General features: G+C 42.8%; 1 protein-coding gene across 1 annotated transcript in view; it reads right to left on the bottom strand.

The window, feature by feature from the left end:
- CKAP5 (cytoskeleton associated protein 5) overlaps window positions 1–8,871 on the bottom strand; it is a 71,240-nt gene extending 62,369 nt beyond the window's left edge. Inside the window, exon 1 of the mRNA XM_081153123.1 lies at window positions 8,787–8,871. The gene's annotated coding sequence lies outside the window, so the exon portion shown is untranslated. The remainder of the gene's footprint in view (window positions 1–8,786) is intronic.
- Between the last annotated feature and the right edge of the window lie 4,425 nt (window positions 8,872–13,296).

Consider the following 13,296-nt stretch of genomic DNA (forward strand, 5'->3'; position numbering starts at 1 on the left):
GGACTCTCCCTAACAGATGATCACTGTCAATGTCTCTAAAAGGTGGACCTGACAACAACACAAGCCTCTGGGGAGGCTGAAAACTAAGCCTGGCTGTGAATTAGGTCAACTTTCAGAGTTACTGCTCAATTGTACCAAGGTAGGTGAAAACCTAACGCTTACTCATCCCGAAAGCTACTCAGGCCTCCAAATCCCGGACTAAGGATCCAAGGCCCAAAGGCACTGGATTCAGCTGTACCCATCCAGTTCAACAAGGTTATACTCAGGTAAAAGCAATCCTCTCCTCACTCTAGGAACCAGGGGAGGCAAAGTCAGGTTGTGGGCACCACTCAATCCCTGCACATCCAAACAAGCACTCCAGGGCCGCTGTCACCACCCAGAAGTAGAGCAGATGCCCCAGGCTTTAGCTCACAGAAGCCGGCATTGTTTACGCTCTTTCGCCACCTTAGCCTCTGATAGGCCAGGAAAGTCCCCTGTACTGTCCACCATGGCATCCGCAATGGGCAAGGGATGCTTGATCCTCACCCGCAGTTTGACACTTACACTCCCCAGGCAGGGAGAGGTCGGCCCTGTACTGTCCACCATGGCATCCGCAATGGGCAAGGGATGCTTGATCCTCACCCGCAGTTTGACACTTACACTCCCCAGGCAGGGAGAGGTCGGGGCCCTAAGGTCCGAGCAGAATCAGCGGGAATACCGGATAGGCGGCAGCATTGGTGCGGCTGGCCGGCTGGGAAACACCTCCTCCAGGGGCGGGGCCCAGAGCGCGCCGTCAGAGTGTCCGCCCCTCCCCTGCCCCCTCCCCGCAAACGCTAACAGCTTAAAGGGGCCGCCTCCCTTTGCCCAGAGGTCTCCAGGACTAGGGTGCTCCCTCCAGCCCATAAGGTTTCTAAGGCAAGAGGCAAATTAAATACCAACCAGGAAGACTCCAGCACAGTTGGGACGATCTCTTTTTTGGTGACAACACAGGTAATGTTCCAGAGACAAAGAAGATTACCAGTTCCTAGTATCACAATACTAATCCCTCTTGAAAATAATTGCTGCAGAAAATAGCCAAAGCATCAGGATGTATAAATATACAGCCCCCATTTTGTAAGCTGCTTACTTCATTAAATTGAGTAGTCAGTGTTCTTCAAATGGTAACTCAAAAGCCCAAAAGATTTCTGGTGGCTTGTACTGCTTCACTCACCCTTTCACTAACTTCCTTCCTTATCTAATCTACAATCCCAGGAATCTCATGCAACCATACAAGATGGGTAGGAAGGTAATAGGAGGCAAAATAGAGAAATAACACTCTTCTTGTGAGTAAAATGTAATCTTTCAAAAACTGGCGAAGAATTCACTAAAAGTCTATGTATCTAAATAAAGATATCTTGCATGGCCCTGGCCCCTGTGGCTCAGTTGGTTGGGGCATTGTCCCAGGGCACCAAAGGGTGGGGGGAGGGGGTGGTTCGATTTGGCAACCAATTGATGTTTTTCTCTCTCTCTCTCTCCCTCCCCTCCTCACCTTCCTCTCTCTGAAATTAAAAAATATATACATATATTGCATGCAAATACAATTGTTCACTAATCTAACTTGTTATGATGAGTTCTTGAGAAAACTGTAGGAGAAATTGGATTAGTAGTATCTCAGGAAGTTAAGTAGTACTCTCTGAGCTCTCCATAGGTTATCAATGTTTTAATTTTCTTTTCATAGGAGTAATTTTTCCTCAATCTCAGCCTACAAGGTCTGACTGTATTTTGTGTCTCCTTCATATGTTGAGAAATTATTTATTTTTAAAATTAACACTGATTTTTAGAGAGTGAGGCAAAGGGGAGGGGAGGGGGGAGGGGGGAGGGGAGGAGAGAGACACACACACACATAGAGTTGCATTCATTTGTTGATTCTTATATGTGCCCTGACCCTGGATCAAACCCGCAACCTTGGCATATTGGTGTATCAGACAATGCTCCAAACAACTGAGCCATCCAGCCAGGGTGTGTGTTTTTTAAGTTTGTATTCATCCGCCTAAACTAGATTAAAAACACACACCTTACTAAAGCCTTCAATCACCACCAGACCAGTATAGGACTCAATTTAGTAAGGCTAAAGACTATCTCCTTAACATCTTCCATTCCAAATAGGGTTCAAGTGGAAATTTAGATTCCAAAGGACAGGCATGAAGACTGCTCTACTAGGGAGCAGACCCAGGTTACCCTTATTTGGAAGGTCTTACAGAATTTGAGGCTAAGTAAATCATACTTTTGAGTTAGGTAATTAAGATATTCTTTCATTATATCCCCATCAAGCTTATCACACTATTCTGTGAACACCTCAAGGGCAAGGGCTGGCAAACACTACCTTAACCAAGTGATCAAGGTTAACATCATCAGTGATATCATGTGGATATCACAACATATTTCAAAATGAAATGATGGTATTCTGTGGCATTCTTTCCAAAAACATAATCCTTGTCAAACGGGAAAAACATCAGACAAACCCAAAAGGAGGGGCATTCCACACAAAAAATAAGTAGTACTCCTCAAAATTGTCAATGTCATGAAGACAAGGAAAGACAGAGAAACTGTCAAAGATCAGAGAAGATTCAGAGAGATGGCAACTAAATGGGTACGTTGGACTGGATCCTGAAACAGTAAGGCAATATGAATAGAAAAACTGTAGAAATCCAAGCAAAATCTGGAGCTGAGTTAAAAGCAGTGCATCATTGCTGGTGTCTTACTTTTGACAAATGTACCATGTGAGATGTTAACAATAGGGGAAGTTGGGTGAGAGGTATACAGAAATTCTGTGTATCATCTTTGCAACTTTTCTGTAAATGGAAAATTATTACAAAGTAACAGTGCATTTTTGGCCCTGGACAGGTAGCTCAGTTGGTTAGAGTGTCATCCCAAGATGCCAAGGTTGTGGGTTTGATCTCCGGTTAGGGCACATACAAGAAGCAATCAATGAATGCATAAATAAGTGGAGCAGCAAATCAACGTTTCTTTCTCTCCCTTCCTCTCTCTCTAAAATCAATTTTTAAAAAATTCTCTCCTTAAAAAACATAATTTCGCCCGGCCGGGCGTGGCTCAGCGGTTGAGCGTCAACCTAGGATCCAGGCGATCGGGGTTCGATTCCCGGTCAGGGCACATGGCCAGGTTGCGGGCTCGATCAATGACTCTCTCGTCATTGATGTTTCTATCTCTCTCTCTCCCTCTCCTGTCCTCTCTCTGAAATCAATAAAAATATATTAAAAAAACAAAACAAAACACATAATTTCTCTTCAAGAAAGTCAATGTCATGAAAAAACAAAATTTTTAAAAAGAGGGAGCACTATCTACCTACTAGAATGGTCAAGACCCTAAAAACAGATAAAATTAAATGCTGACAAGGACATGGAACAAAAGGAAGTTTTAGTCATTGCTGGTGAAAATGTAAAATGATACAGTCACTTTGGAAGACAGTTTGGCAATTTCTTAAAAAGCTAAACACTGTCTTACCATATGACGCAGAAATCACACACCTAGGTATTTACCCAAATGAACTGAAAATTTATATGCACACAAAAACCTGTACACAAATGTGTAGAGCAGCTTTGTTCATAATTGTCAAAAACTAGAAGTGCCCAAAATATTCTTCAATAGGTGAATAGATAAACAAACTGTGGTACATCCATACAATGGAATATTATTCAGCAATAAAAAGAAATGAGCTATCAAGCTACAAAAAGACAAGGAAAAGCCTTAAATAGATATTGCTACGTGAAAGAAGCCAGTTTGAAAGGGTACATGTTGTATAATCCCAATTATGACACTCTGAAAAGGGCAAAACTATGGAACAATAAATGGTCAGTGGTAGCCCTGGGATAGGAGAGAAAGAAAAGGACAAATAGGTGAAGTACAGGGAATTTTTAAGGCAATGAAACTATTCTCATGATATTGTAATAATGAATAAATGACATTATGCATTTGTAGAAACCTTTAGTACTTTACAACATAAAGAATAAACTTTAATGTATGCTAATTTTAAAATTATGAGGTTGTTAATTTTAATTTAGTAGGTTGGGCTATTCCAGAAAAGAAAGCAGACTGTGAAAAAAGAATAACTATTACAAAAGAAACCACCTCACTGCAGGGGGTGGGGGAAAAGACACTGACGTAGGTAAGTTTGGAAATGAGTGGAGTCCATAAGACTAAAGGCAAAAGGAACTACACATAAGCACTGTACTCTACTTGATAAAGTTTTTTCCATGGGAGTACGGGTTAACAATTCTGATACTGCTATATGTGTATGCTCGAATTGAACAACTACGTAAATGGATGGTGGACGGTGAAAGCCAGGTTTCTCACTGTTGAAGTGAAAATTCACAGATCAACAAGGGGAGAAGGCTAGAATGATCTATGTGGTAAATAGATTAGAGTTGGAGATATCAGTAAGAACTCATGTTTAACTTAATATAGTTACAGATGGCTACCTATAGAAATATTTTTAGACATGTCTGTATACACATATATTTCTTTGCTGTTAGCTGAGAGGGCCTAAAAGAAACAACACCCCAGCAGCAATTGGGACACTTAGTGCCAAGATCTAGGTTTCTTATACCATCCTCCAATAAAAGGAACCAGAGTTCCTTGGAGAAATGCTGATTTTAGCACAATGACAAGAAATATACAAGATGAGCCTGGAGCATCTCGTAATGCCAGTAAGGAAATGTTAAAAAAATAAACAAATACCCCCCCGCCCCCCCCCCCACACACAAATGCTGATATGGGTATGTTAAAAGGGCACAGAAGCCAAGTGAAAGAGCTCCCAATGGACAAAGCTGGTACAATTTGAGCAATAAAATAAAGTAGTATTGGAATACAACTCAAAATATAAAAGATATATCCTTTAATTCATACTGATATAAATACTTAACTAAATTAAAAAATTATTAAAAAGAGACGTATTTCCCATGCAGAAGAATTCCAAATAAATTATGTAGACACTCCACCCCAAAGGACAGGAAGCCTAACTCCTTATTCCTTAAATGTCAGCTGCATACAGTTACTTCCTTCCAAAGAGGACGGTATGGAAAAAGAACAAAAGAGTAACTTTACAGTGGAGAAATCTGACAAACACTACTTCGGGGAGGTGATCAAAGACAATATCAACAGGCATAAATCATGTTGATAGTATGTATCCTTGGTATATGATGAAAATGACACTTTATGATCTTCCTCCCCAAAACCCATACCCCAGTCTAATACTGAGAAAATTATCAGATAAATTCTAATAGAGGGACATCCTACAATATACTTGACCAGTACCCCTAAAAACTTCTTTAGATTTGAAAGTTTTTAAAAATTGAAATAAAAGTGGGGGGGGGGGGGTGAGGAACCAGATCTACCTTCCCTCTCCGACACAAACATTAAAACTATAATTTTTCCAGTTTTCTTAGTTGAAGACTTTCCAAATTCTTCTGTTGAGACATTGCTCACATCCAGAGACATGGTAATACAGCCAGCTTTGGTTATATATTCTTCTTCTTCTTTTTTTAATATATCTTTATTGATTTCAGAGAAAGGAAAGGAGAGGGAGAGAGATAGAAACATCAACGATGAGAGAGTCATTGATCAGCTGCCTCCTGCACGCCCCCGACTGGGGACTGAGCCCACAACCCGGGCATGTGCCCTGACCGGGAATCGAACCCTGATCGCCTGGATCCTAGGTCGATGCTCAACCGCTAAGCCACGCCCGGCTTGGCTGGTTATATATTCTGTATCACTTAAGCACACAGAGAAGGATATAGATGGTTTTGGTCAATTTTGTTCAACAAATATTTTTTGACCACCTGTTTTGTTCTAAGCATTGTTTGAGGCATTGAGGTAGCCTCACAGATGGAAAAATCAAATCAAATCTATGATTTGCTTTCATTTCTGTGAGGAAATCAGATAATATACAAGCAAACAGTAAATGACCTATCAGGTAGTAATACATGCTATGAAGTAAATAAAAAAGTAAGGTAAAAGTGACCAAGAGGGCTACTCTAATTGGGAGCTGAGAAAATGCCTCTTTAAGGAGATGACATTTGAGTTGAGTACTGAATGGAGCCTGCATACAAAGACAGGCTTGAGGCAGGGGTACAGCAAGGTGGAAAGTTCCAGGAAGAGAACAGCAAATTCAAAGGCCAAAAAGAGTAAGTTTAACGTTTTTGAGATCTATCAAGCAGGTAAGGCAACTGCCCCAACAGGAATAAACTAAGTAACATATTCTGAACTAAAATCATTTAAGAAGCTCAAAACTCTTCAACAATGACCACCAGGAATCCATTAATGATTATTAGGTCAAGATCTTAATTTTACACTCCCCCTTAATGTACTCTCCCACTGTCACAGCTACCCATCTCCCATATGGTAAATACTGTACTTTAAACTGCTCTATCTTGCATGGCTGGGGTGGCTCAGTTGGCTGAATGTTGTCCCATGAACCAAGAAGTCACTGGGTCGATTCCCGGTCAGGGCACACGCAGGGCTTGTGGGCTCGATCCCCAGTACGGGGCATGCAGGAGGCAGCTGATCAGTGTTTCTCTCCCTCTCCCTTCCTCTCTCTCTAAAATCAATAAAAACATATTAAAAAATAATAATAATAATAAATAAACTGCTCCACCTTCCCAAACTACCATTCCTATCATCCATATTTCATCATGTCTCTGACAGAAGTATTAACAAAACAAGGGAGATTCTACCCAGAAATTGCTCCTGAATTCTCCCTAACAGATCCCACTACTTTATATAGTACAACCATAGGTTAAAAGCAAAGGCCCTGGAGACAAACAGACGCACTCAGGTTCAAATTCAGGTTCTATCTGTTGTATGATCTTGATCAAGTTGCAAAACCTTTCTAAGACACAATTTTCCTCATCTGTAAAGTTGTGAGGATTAAAAATGATAAAATGTGGGATCCAGTGAATATTCATTCAACAAATGTTACCCACTTCTAGTAAAAGTATTTGAGCATTTATTCTGTTCAAGAACTAGAGCTGGACGAGAGGAATTATAGAAGCAAACTGAGAGAGAAAATTGTCAAACTCCCTTAGGTAAGGGCTTTGTCTTTTTCTGGTTCACTAATGTACTCCCAAGAGCTAAAACAATGTTTAACACACCTTAGGCATCAATCTCAATATTTGTTGAATGAACGAATTAGACTCCCTTATGTCAAAGGAGCCTAAGAGAGCCTGGCTTTACTCCAATATAAAGAAAAGTTTTCATTCCTCATCAAGATTTTTAACAATATCCTAAGGCATTGTCAAAGATGTTTATTATTTTAATTGCCTCCTCAAAACCTAGAACAGTGTTCATAATATTAAGGTACTCAAACTTACTGCAATTAAAACTCGGCTGCTAAATTGAGCTGTCGGCTCGCTATACCACTGTTCATAACTCAAAGTCGATGACTGAAACCTTAAAAGTAATAAAGTATAAGGTATATTGTTATGGACTACCTTTGCTTGCCATTGCCTAATGAACAAAGTTTAAATACTTGTATATATTTTTTTCTCATGAGTTTACCAGCTAGGTTTAATTTACATTGGCAAAATAAAACAATTTCACCTTTTCTGTATCATTACATTTTATAAAAACATTAGTTTTTTCAGTCACTTAAGAAAAGTCCAAATCTTTTAGACTTCTTAAAATTTTCAAAGGACTGGTAGCTTAATTTATTGGCTCTTTAGGTCAAAGAAGGACTTTTCAGGGTAATGAAAATGGAGATAGGAGTAGTTCACTTCTCCAAAAATGAGTTTTCAATTATTGTAATTATGTATAAAATAAGACAGGCAGACTTTCTGGGCCAAGATTTGATGCCTTGGTTCCCATGAGAATTAAATTAGAGCCACGCATAAATTTGGGGCAAGTTCTGCAAAAACTACTTCACCTTCTATTGATGTTTTATGAGAAAAACTCATTTGTGGAGATTTATCAACGTGAATATGTTTTCTAACACACAGCAGCCACTCTGTCGACATTTTCATCATTTTCTACCCCAGATACAAAACGGGATACATTTAAATCCTGCCTGACAATTACCTCAATTGCAGGGTAACTATCTCAACAGCCAAAGGCTGGTTAAGAGCTAAAAAGTACTCATCTAGTTTACCGAGCCCCCACCTTAAAGTACCAAGGCCTGCTTAACCTAAACTGCTGGCTATTGTATTGGTCCCCCAAACCTTCCAAGCTGGAAAGATACCTGAACTCTACTGACACCTTTTGAGAGAGCGAGCAGGCGTAAGGGCGTAGCTGTATGATCGGAATTGTTAAAATCGCAGCAAGCCGGTAGGGACACAGGTGCACAGGCAGGCCCCGGTACCGCTGTCCTTGTCACGCTCTGAGGCGACCAGGCCCTTCACAACCGCTACCGCCCTCACGGGCTCTTATTCACTCATTCATTCATTTAACAATTACCCGACGGGCTCGGTAGCAGGGCCGTTTCGCAGGGCCCCCGCCCCACTGCCGGAACACCCTCCGGGACACGGCGCAGGGCTACCCGCATCCCACAGACCCTGCCGCCCGCACCCCGCCGCGGCTCGCTCGGGTCACCCGGTTCCCAGCCCCGGTCTCGGCCGCGCCAGAACGCCCACGCCCCCCACCCTCCCAGCCGCGGGTCCCGGGCCTCCGCCCCGCTTCGCCGCGTCACACCCGCCGGGTTCGCTGGGCGAGGGAGGCGCGCGTCTGTGGAGGCCCCTCGCGCGGGGTTAAGGACCCCTCCGCGCGGGCGACGCCTGGAACCCGGGGCCTGGGCGGGTGGGTCGGGCCCACCGGCCACTCACCTCCTCCGGGTCAGATCTAAAGGGCCTGCTCTAAGCCGTTTGAAACCGCTTGGGCCGCCGCACACCCCGCAGTGTCCTCGTTGTTTATTGGTTCCCGGCAGACCGCCCATCGCTCTGTTATTGGCCCATTTGAAGGGACTGTGAGCACGCGCCGCCCGCAGCCTTAAAGGGGTCGCGCGCAGCTACGTTTCCTTGGGGACCTGCGCCGCCTGCTAGCGTGCGGACAGGGAGGGTCGCTGGAGGGAAAGCTGCCGACCACCCCGCAGAGAAGCGCAGAAAAGGTGTGTGGACAGCTGTGCATCCCCGGCCATCAGCATGTTTGCTTCACTCGATTACGATATTTAAGCTGCTGTCAACTCCTGGCGGTTTTTTAAAAATGTCATTTCAGTGACCAAACATTGTGCAGCTGAATGCGTGAGGGAGACGGGCGGCAGCTGGGCTACCGCGGGAGGGGCGGCGAATGGCGCACGACGCTGGGTCTGGCCGCGGACCTGCTCTGAGCAAACCACGCTTGTCAGTAAATCGTCTGGAGCTTAGGTTCCTCATCTGTAGCACGGGGTAACGATGTTTTCCCTACAAGCTTAATGTGAGGGCTTCACATAACTAACTAATGTCCAGAGAAGTCCTTGGAATGGTAACGCCTTCTGCAAACGCTTAATACTCCTGTTATTTCTAAAAATGGGAGGCTTGCTTCATGTGGTCTTTCAGACTCTTGTTCAGCTCTACATTCAGTGTTTCTAAGAATAAGATCAGTCTCTTCCTTCCTTCCTTCCTCCCTCCCTCCCTCCCTCCCTCCCTCCCTCCCTCCCTCCCTCCCTTCCTTCCTTCCTTCCTTCCTTCCTTCCTTCCTTCCTTCCTTCCTTCCTTTTCCAAACTTGCACTAGTCAGAGGACGAAAACATAGAGACTAGTCACTAAAATTCAAAGCAGTATGAGACTATGTAAAAGAGGCTTTGGCTACTTAGTGATGGGAGAAGTTTGACGAAGGATCTGTGAAGGGGGTGGACTTTTTAAGTCTGAGATTTAAAGGCTATGTAATTACCCAATAGGTTAAAAAAAAATTTGAAAGGGGATGGGTAACAGTAATAAGACAGTTTTTTTTTTAATGTATCGATTTGGCAGAGATGAGAAAGTGTAACTGCTCTCTGCTGGTCAAGATTGAGAGAAGCAGCCACTGGGGCGCCCTGCTGTCTGGGAGCATGGCCGGGCCCTCGGCGGGACCCCCCAGCACTGCCACCCTGGCCCCCAAGTCGTTTCTCACTGGAAACAGTGACAGCCTAACAAGTTCAGGGCGAGATTTTGTTCGTATGTTTGTTCGTTTGTTTTTAATCGCCCCCCTCACCTGCCTGAAGAGATTCGGGGGTACAAACATGCTTCAGGAAGGGTCCTTGGCTAGGTGTCTTCACCCCAGCACACAGGACCGACGTGTGGCAGGCCGAGCAAAACTCGGCTGTGCTGCATTCCTTTATGTCCCTTGTTTCTGGGTGACCCCCCCAAAAGCATTTGTTTACCAAATGTTTGCTCTTTCTCATGGTCCTGTGACTTGCCGACCCTCCCTCCCCCTCCTCTGTCCAAAACGGCACACAGACCTCATTTTGCCTCTCTGGAATTTTCATGCGCATGTGAACTCCCTATGGGCACGTATTAAAATTTGATTTCCTCCTGTTAATCTGCTGTGTGCCGTTTAAATTATTCAACCAGTCAGACAAACTAAAGGGACGGGAAGATTTCCCCGGCTGGACACTACACTAGGTGCAGACTTTTAGGAGGGTGAATTAGCAGTTATTAAAATGTGCCCAGTCTCTGGCCCAGGAATGCCACTGTTAGGAATTTGTCCTCCGGATCTATGCAAGGATGTAAAACCCAAAAATGTCCAAAGATATTCACTGGTTAGGATAGAAGAAAAAAAAACCCTCTGGAAATTACATGTCCATTCATAGGGAACTTGTTATATAAATTATGATATATGCAGCTGTTAAAAAAAATGTGGTTAATCTGTGTATGTGGTATAGGAAAATGCACAAATTTTGTTTAATTGTAAATAGGTAAGTTGCAGAAAAGCATATGTGGAGTGATTTTATTATATAGTTATAAATTATGTGTATTTGTGTGCATGCCTGAAAATGGTTAGAACATTCCTGGAACTTCAAGAAACTATTTTATAGGAAGACTTGGTAATGGATTTTTCCCATCGATGTTTTTTTAATAGAAGGAACAGGGAGAATGTCTAGTAGCAGGGAAAGTAGGAGCAAGGGCACGGTGACAAGAAAGTGCATTGTATGTCGGGAATTGAACATGTGAATTTTATTTTAGAGCTGGGTTCATGTTGGGAAGTAGTGGGGCACAGATTGACAGAGAAAGTTAGGAACAATTCTTATAAGAGTCTTGAATACCAGGTTAAAGAATTTGTACTTTAAGTAGGAAATGGGGAGCTATTGAAAGTTTTGAGCCAAGGAGTGACAAAATCAGAATTGCACTTTATGAAAACAAATTAGCTTGGTTGTCTAAAATGGGTTAGAGTTGGGATTGTGATATGAGGTAACAGCCCTGGAAATGATGAGAACAGATTTAAGAGTGAAGGATTTGGCAACCAACTAGATTAGGTGCAAAGGTGAGGTGGGGCCCATTTAGGGAGATGAGTCAGAGTATGCCAGGACTGGGAGGTGGTGATTCCCCAAATGAAAGTAGAAAGTCAGGAGAAGCCAGTCTCAAAGGGAAAACAGGAGTTTAGCTTTAGACTTGTTTACTTTTATGTACCAATGAGATATTCAAGTGGAATCACCTAAGTAGGCCTAGAAAATATAGAATGAAACTGGGAGAAGAGACTAGGACTCAAATGATATAGATTTGGGAGTCACCTCTCTAGAGTGAAAAATGAAATTGTGGTAGTGGATGAGACCACAGAATGGGAAAGTGGGGAGAATAGAAATGGGAGATGAAGACAGATCCATAGGTAGGGGAAGGAGAGAGGAACCAGAGCAAAAAAGTCACAGTAACCTTTGATAACTGGGTTATGAATACATAGAAATAGTCTTCTTCAGTCTTTGGCCATTGGCATGTTTATTTTATTTAAATATATTGGAAATAAACGGAATATTACATTTATGGAGAGGGCAATGATGACCTGAAATTTGCTCAGTAAAGCTCGTGTGGAGTCTGGCTTCCAGAGAGTTTTAGAACAACACGTCAAAATCCCTTTTTGTTTTACATGGTTCAGGTGAAGCCATGCTAGACAGTGGGCAATAGGTGTCTGATTCCATTAATTTCTTCGCTCATTCATTCAACAAATATTTATTGAGCACCTAGTATGTGCTGGGACTGTTCTAGGCACTTGGGATAATTAGTGAGCAAAATCGAAACAACAGAAAAATCCCTCCTTTTGTGGAGCTCACATTATAGTGAGGACACATAGACAATCAACACATAAATATATAATATCCTATTAGACAATATGTGTGCAATGGGAAAAGAAGAAAGAACACAGGGTAAAAGGCATTGGGAAGGAGAGTTGGAAAGATTATAATTTTGTAAAGGGCGGTCATAGTAGGTTTGATTGAGAAGATTACATTTGAGCAAAGACTTGAAAAAGGGAAAGGAGTTAGCCCTGAGTATATCTAGAGGAAGAAAGTGCCAACAGCTATGCAATGATCCTAAGTTGGGAACATACCTGGCAGGTTTGAGAAACAGAGAGTATGTAGTTGGCAGTAGGAGGGGAGTAGTAGATAAGGTTTGATAGAAAATGGGTGAGGAGAGGCAGATCCTGTAGGGTGTTATAGAAACGTAATACAGTACCTTGCCCGTAGTAGGTGCTCAGTAAATGTTTGGCCAATCATTTTTTGCAGTCCAGGATTATCATCAAGTAGCATTTATCTATGTATTTATTGGCCTGATGTGTGCCTACTTTATTCCAGGGGCCTCTCAATAGTTCTACATAAGGAAAGTATTAATAGGGCAGTGAAACCCTTGTGGATATTCGAGATTAAAGTGAACATTGTATCCTTGCAACCAGAAGCAGGAAACAAATGCGAAACATTGTGGCTGCTGAATAACTGTGCTGGATATTTCTGAAAAGCCTGCTAGGGTTGGGATAGTGCTCATTCCACCGTAACTACAAGCTGCATTCTACTCCCTACCATGGGACATGGATCCGTATTTCCAGCCTAAGAGGAGCAGCTTCAATGATTAACTTCCTTTCAACTTTCAGTCCAGGTACCACCTGCATTATTCTCTGGAGATAGCAGTGGTAACATTAACACAGACCTCAAGTGGCTATGGGTTTTTGTGCCTTGATTGGCTTCCAAGACTGCAAGGCCTATCCCAGTCTGCACGTGATTGCATTTAATAAGTGCTGTCTGAATGATGGAATTAATAGCTTTTTTCCTTTTCTCAGCCCATTTCCCCATATCCCCCTAAAATGCAGGCTCTTCAAGAATTTTGACCACAGAAGCACCAGCCCCACCAGAGGAAGGAGGCAGAAGGGAGAGATAGGGACCTTGCTAGCAGGGCCTGGA

This window comes from Miniopterus schreibersii, assembly GCF_964146895.1.
Source record: "Miniopterus schreibersii genome assembly, chromosome: 12".
NCBI classification, from domain to species: domain Eukaryota; kingdom Metazoa; phylum Chordata; class Mammalia; order Chiroptera; family Miniopteridae; genus Miniopterus; species Miniopterus schreibersii.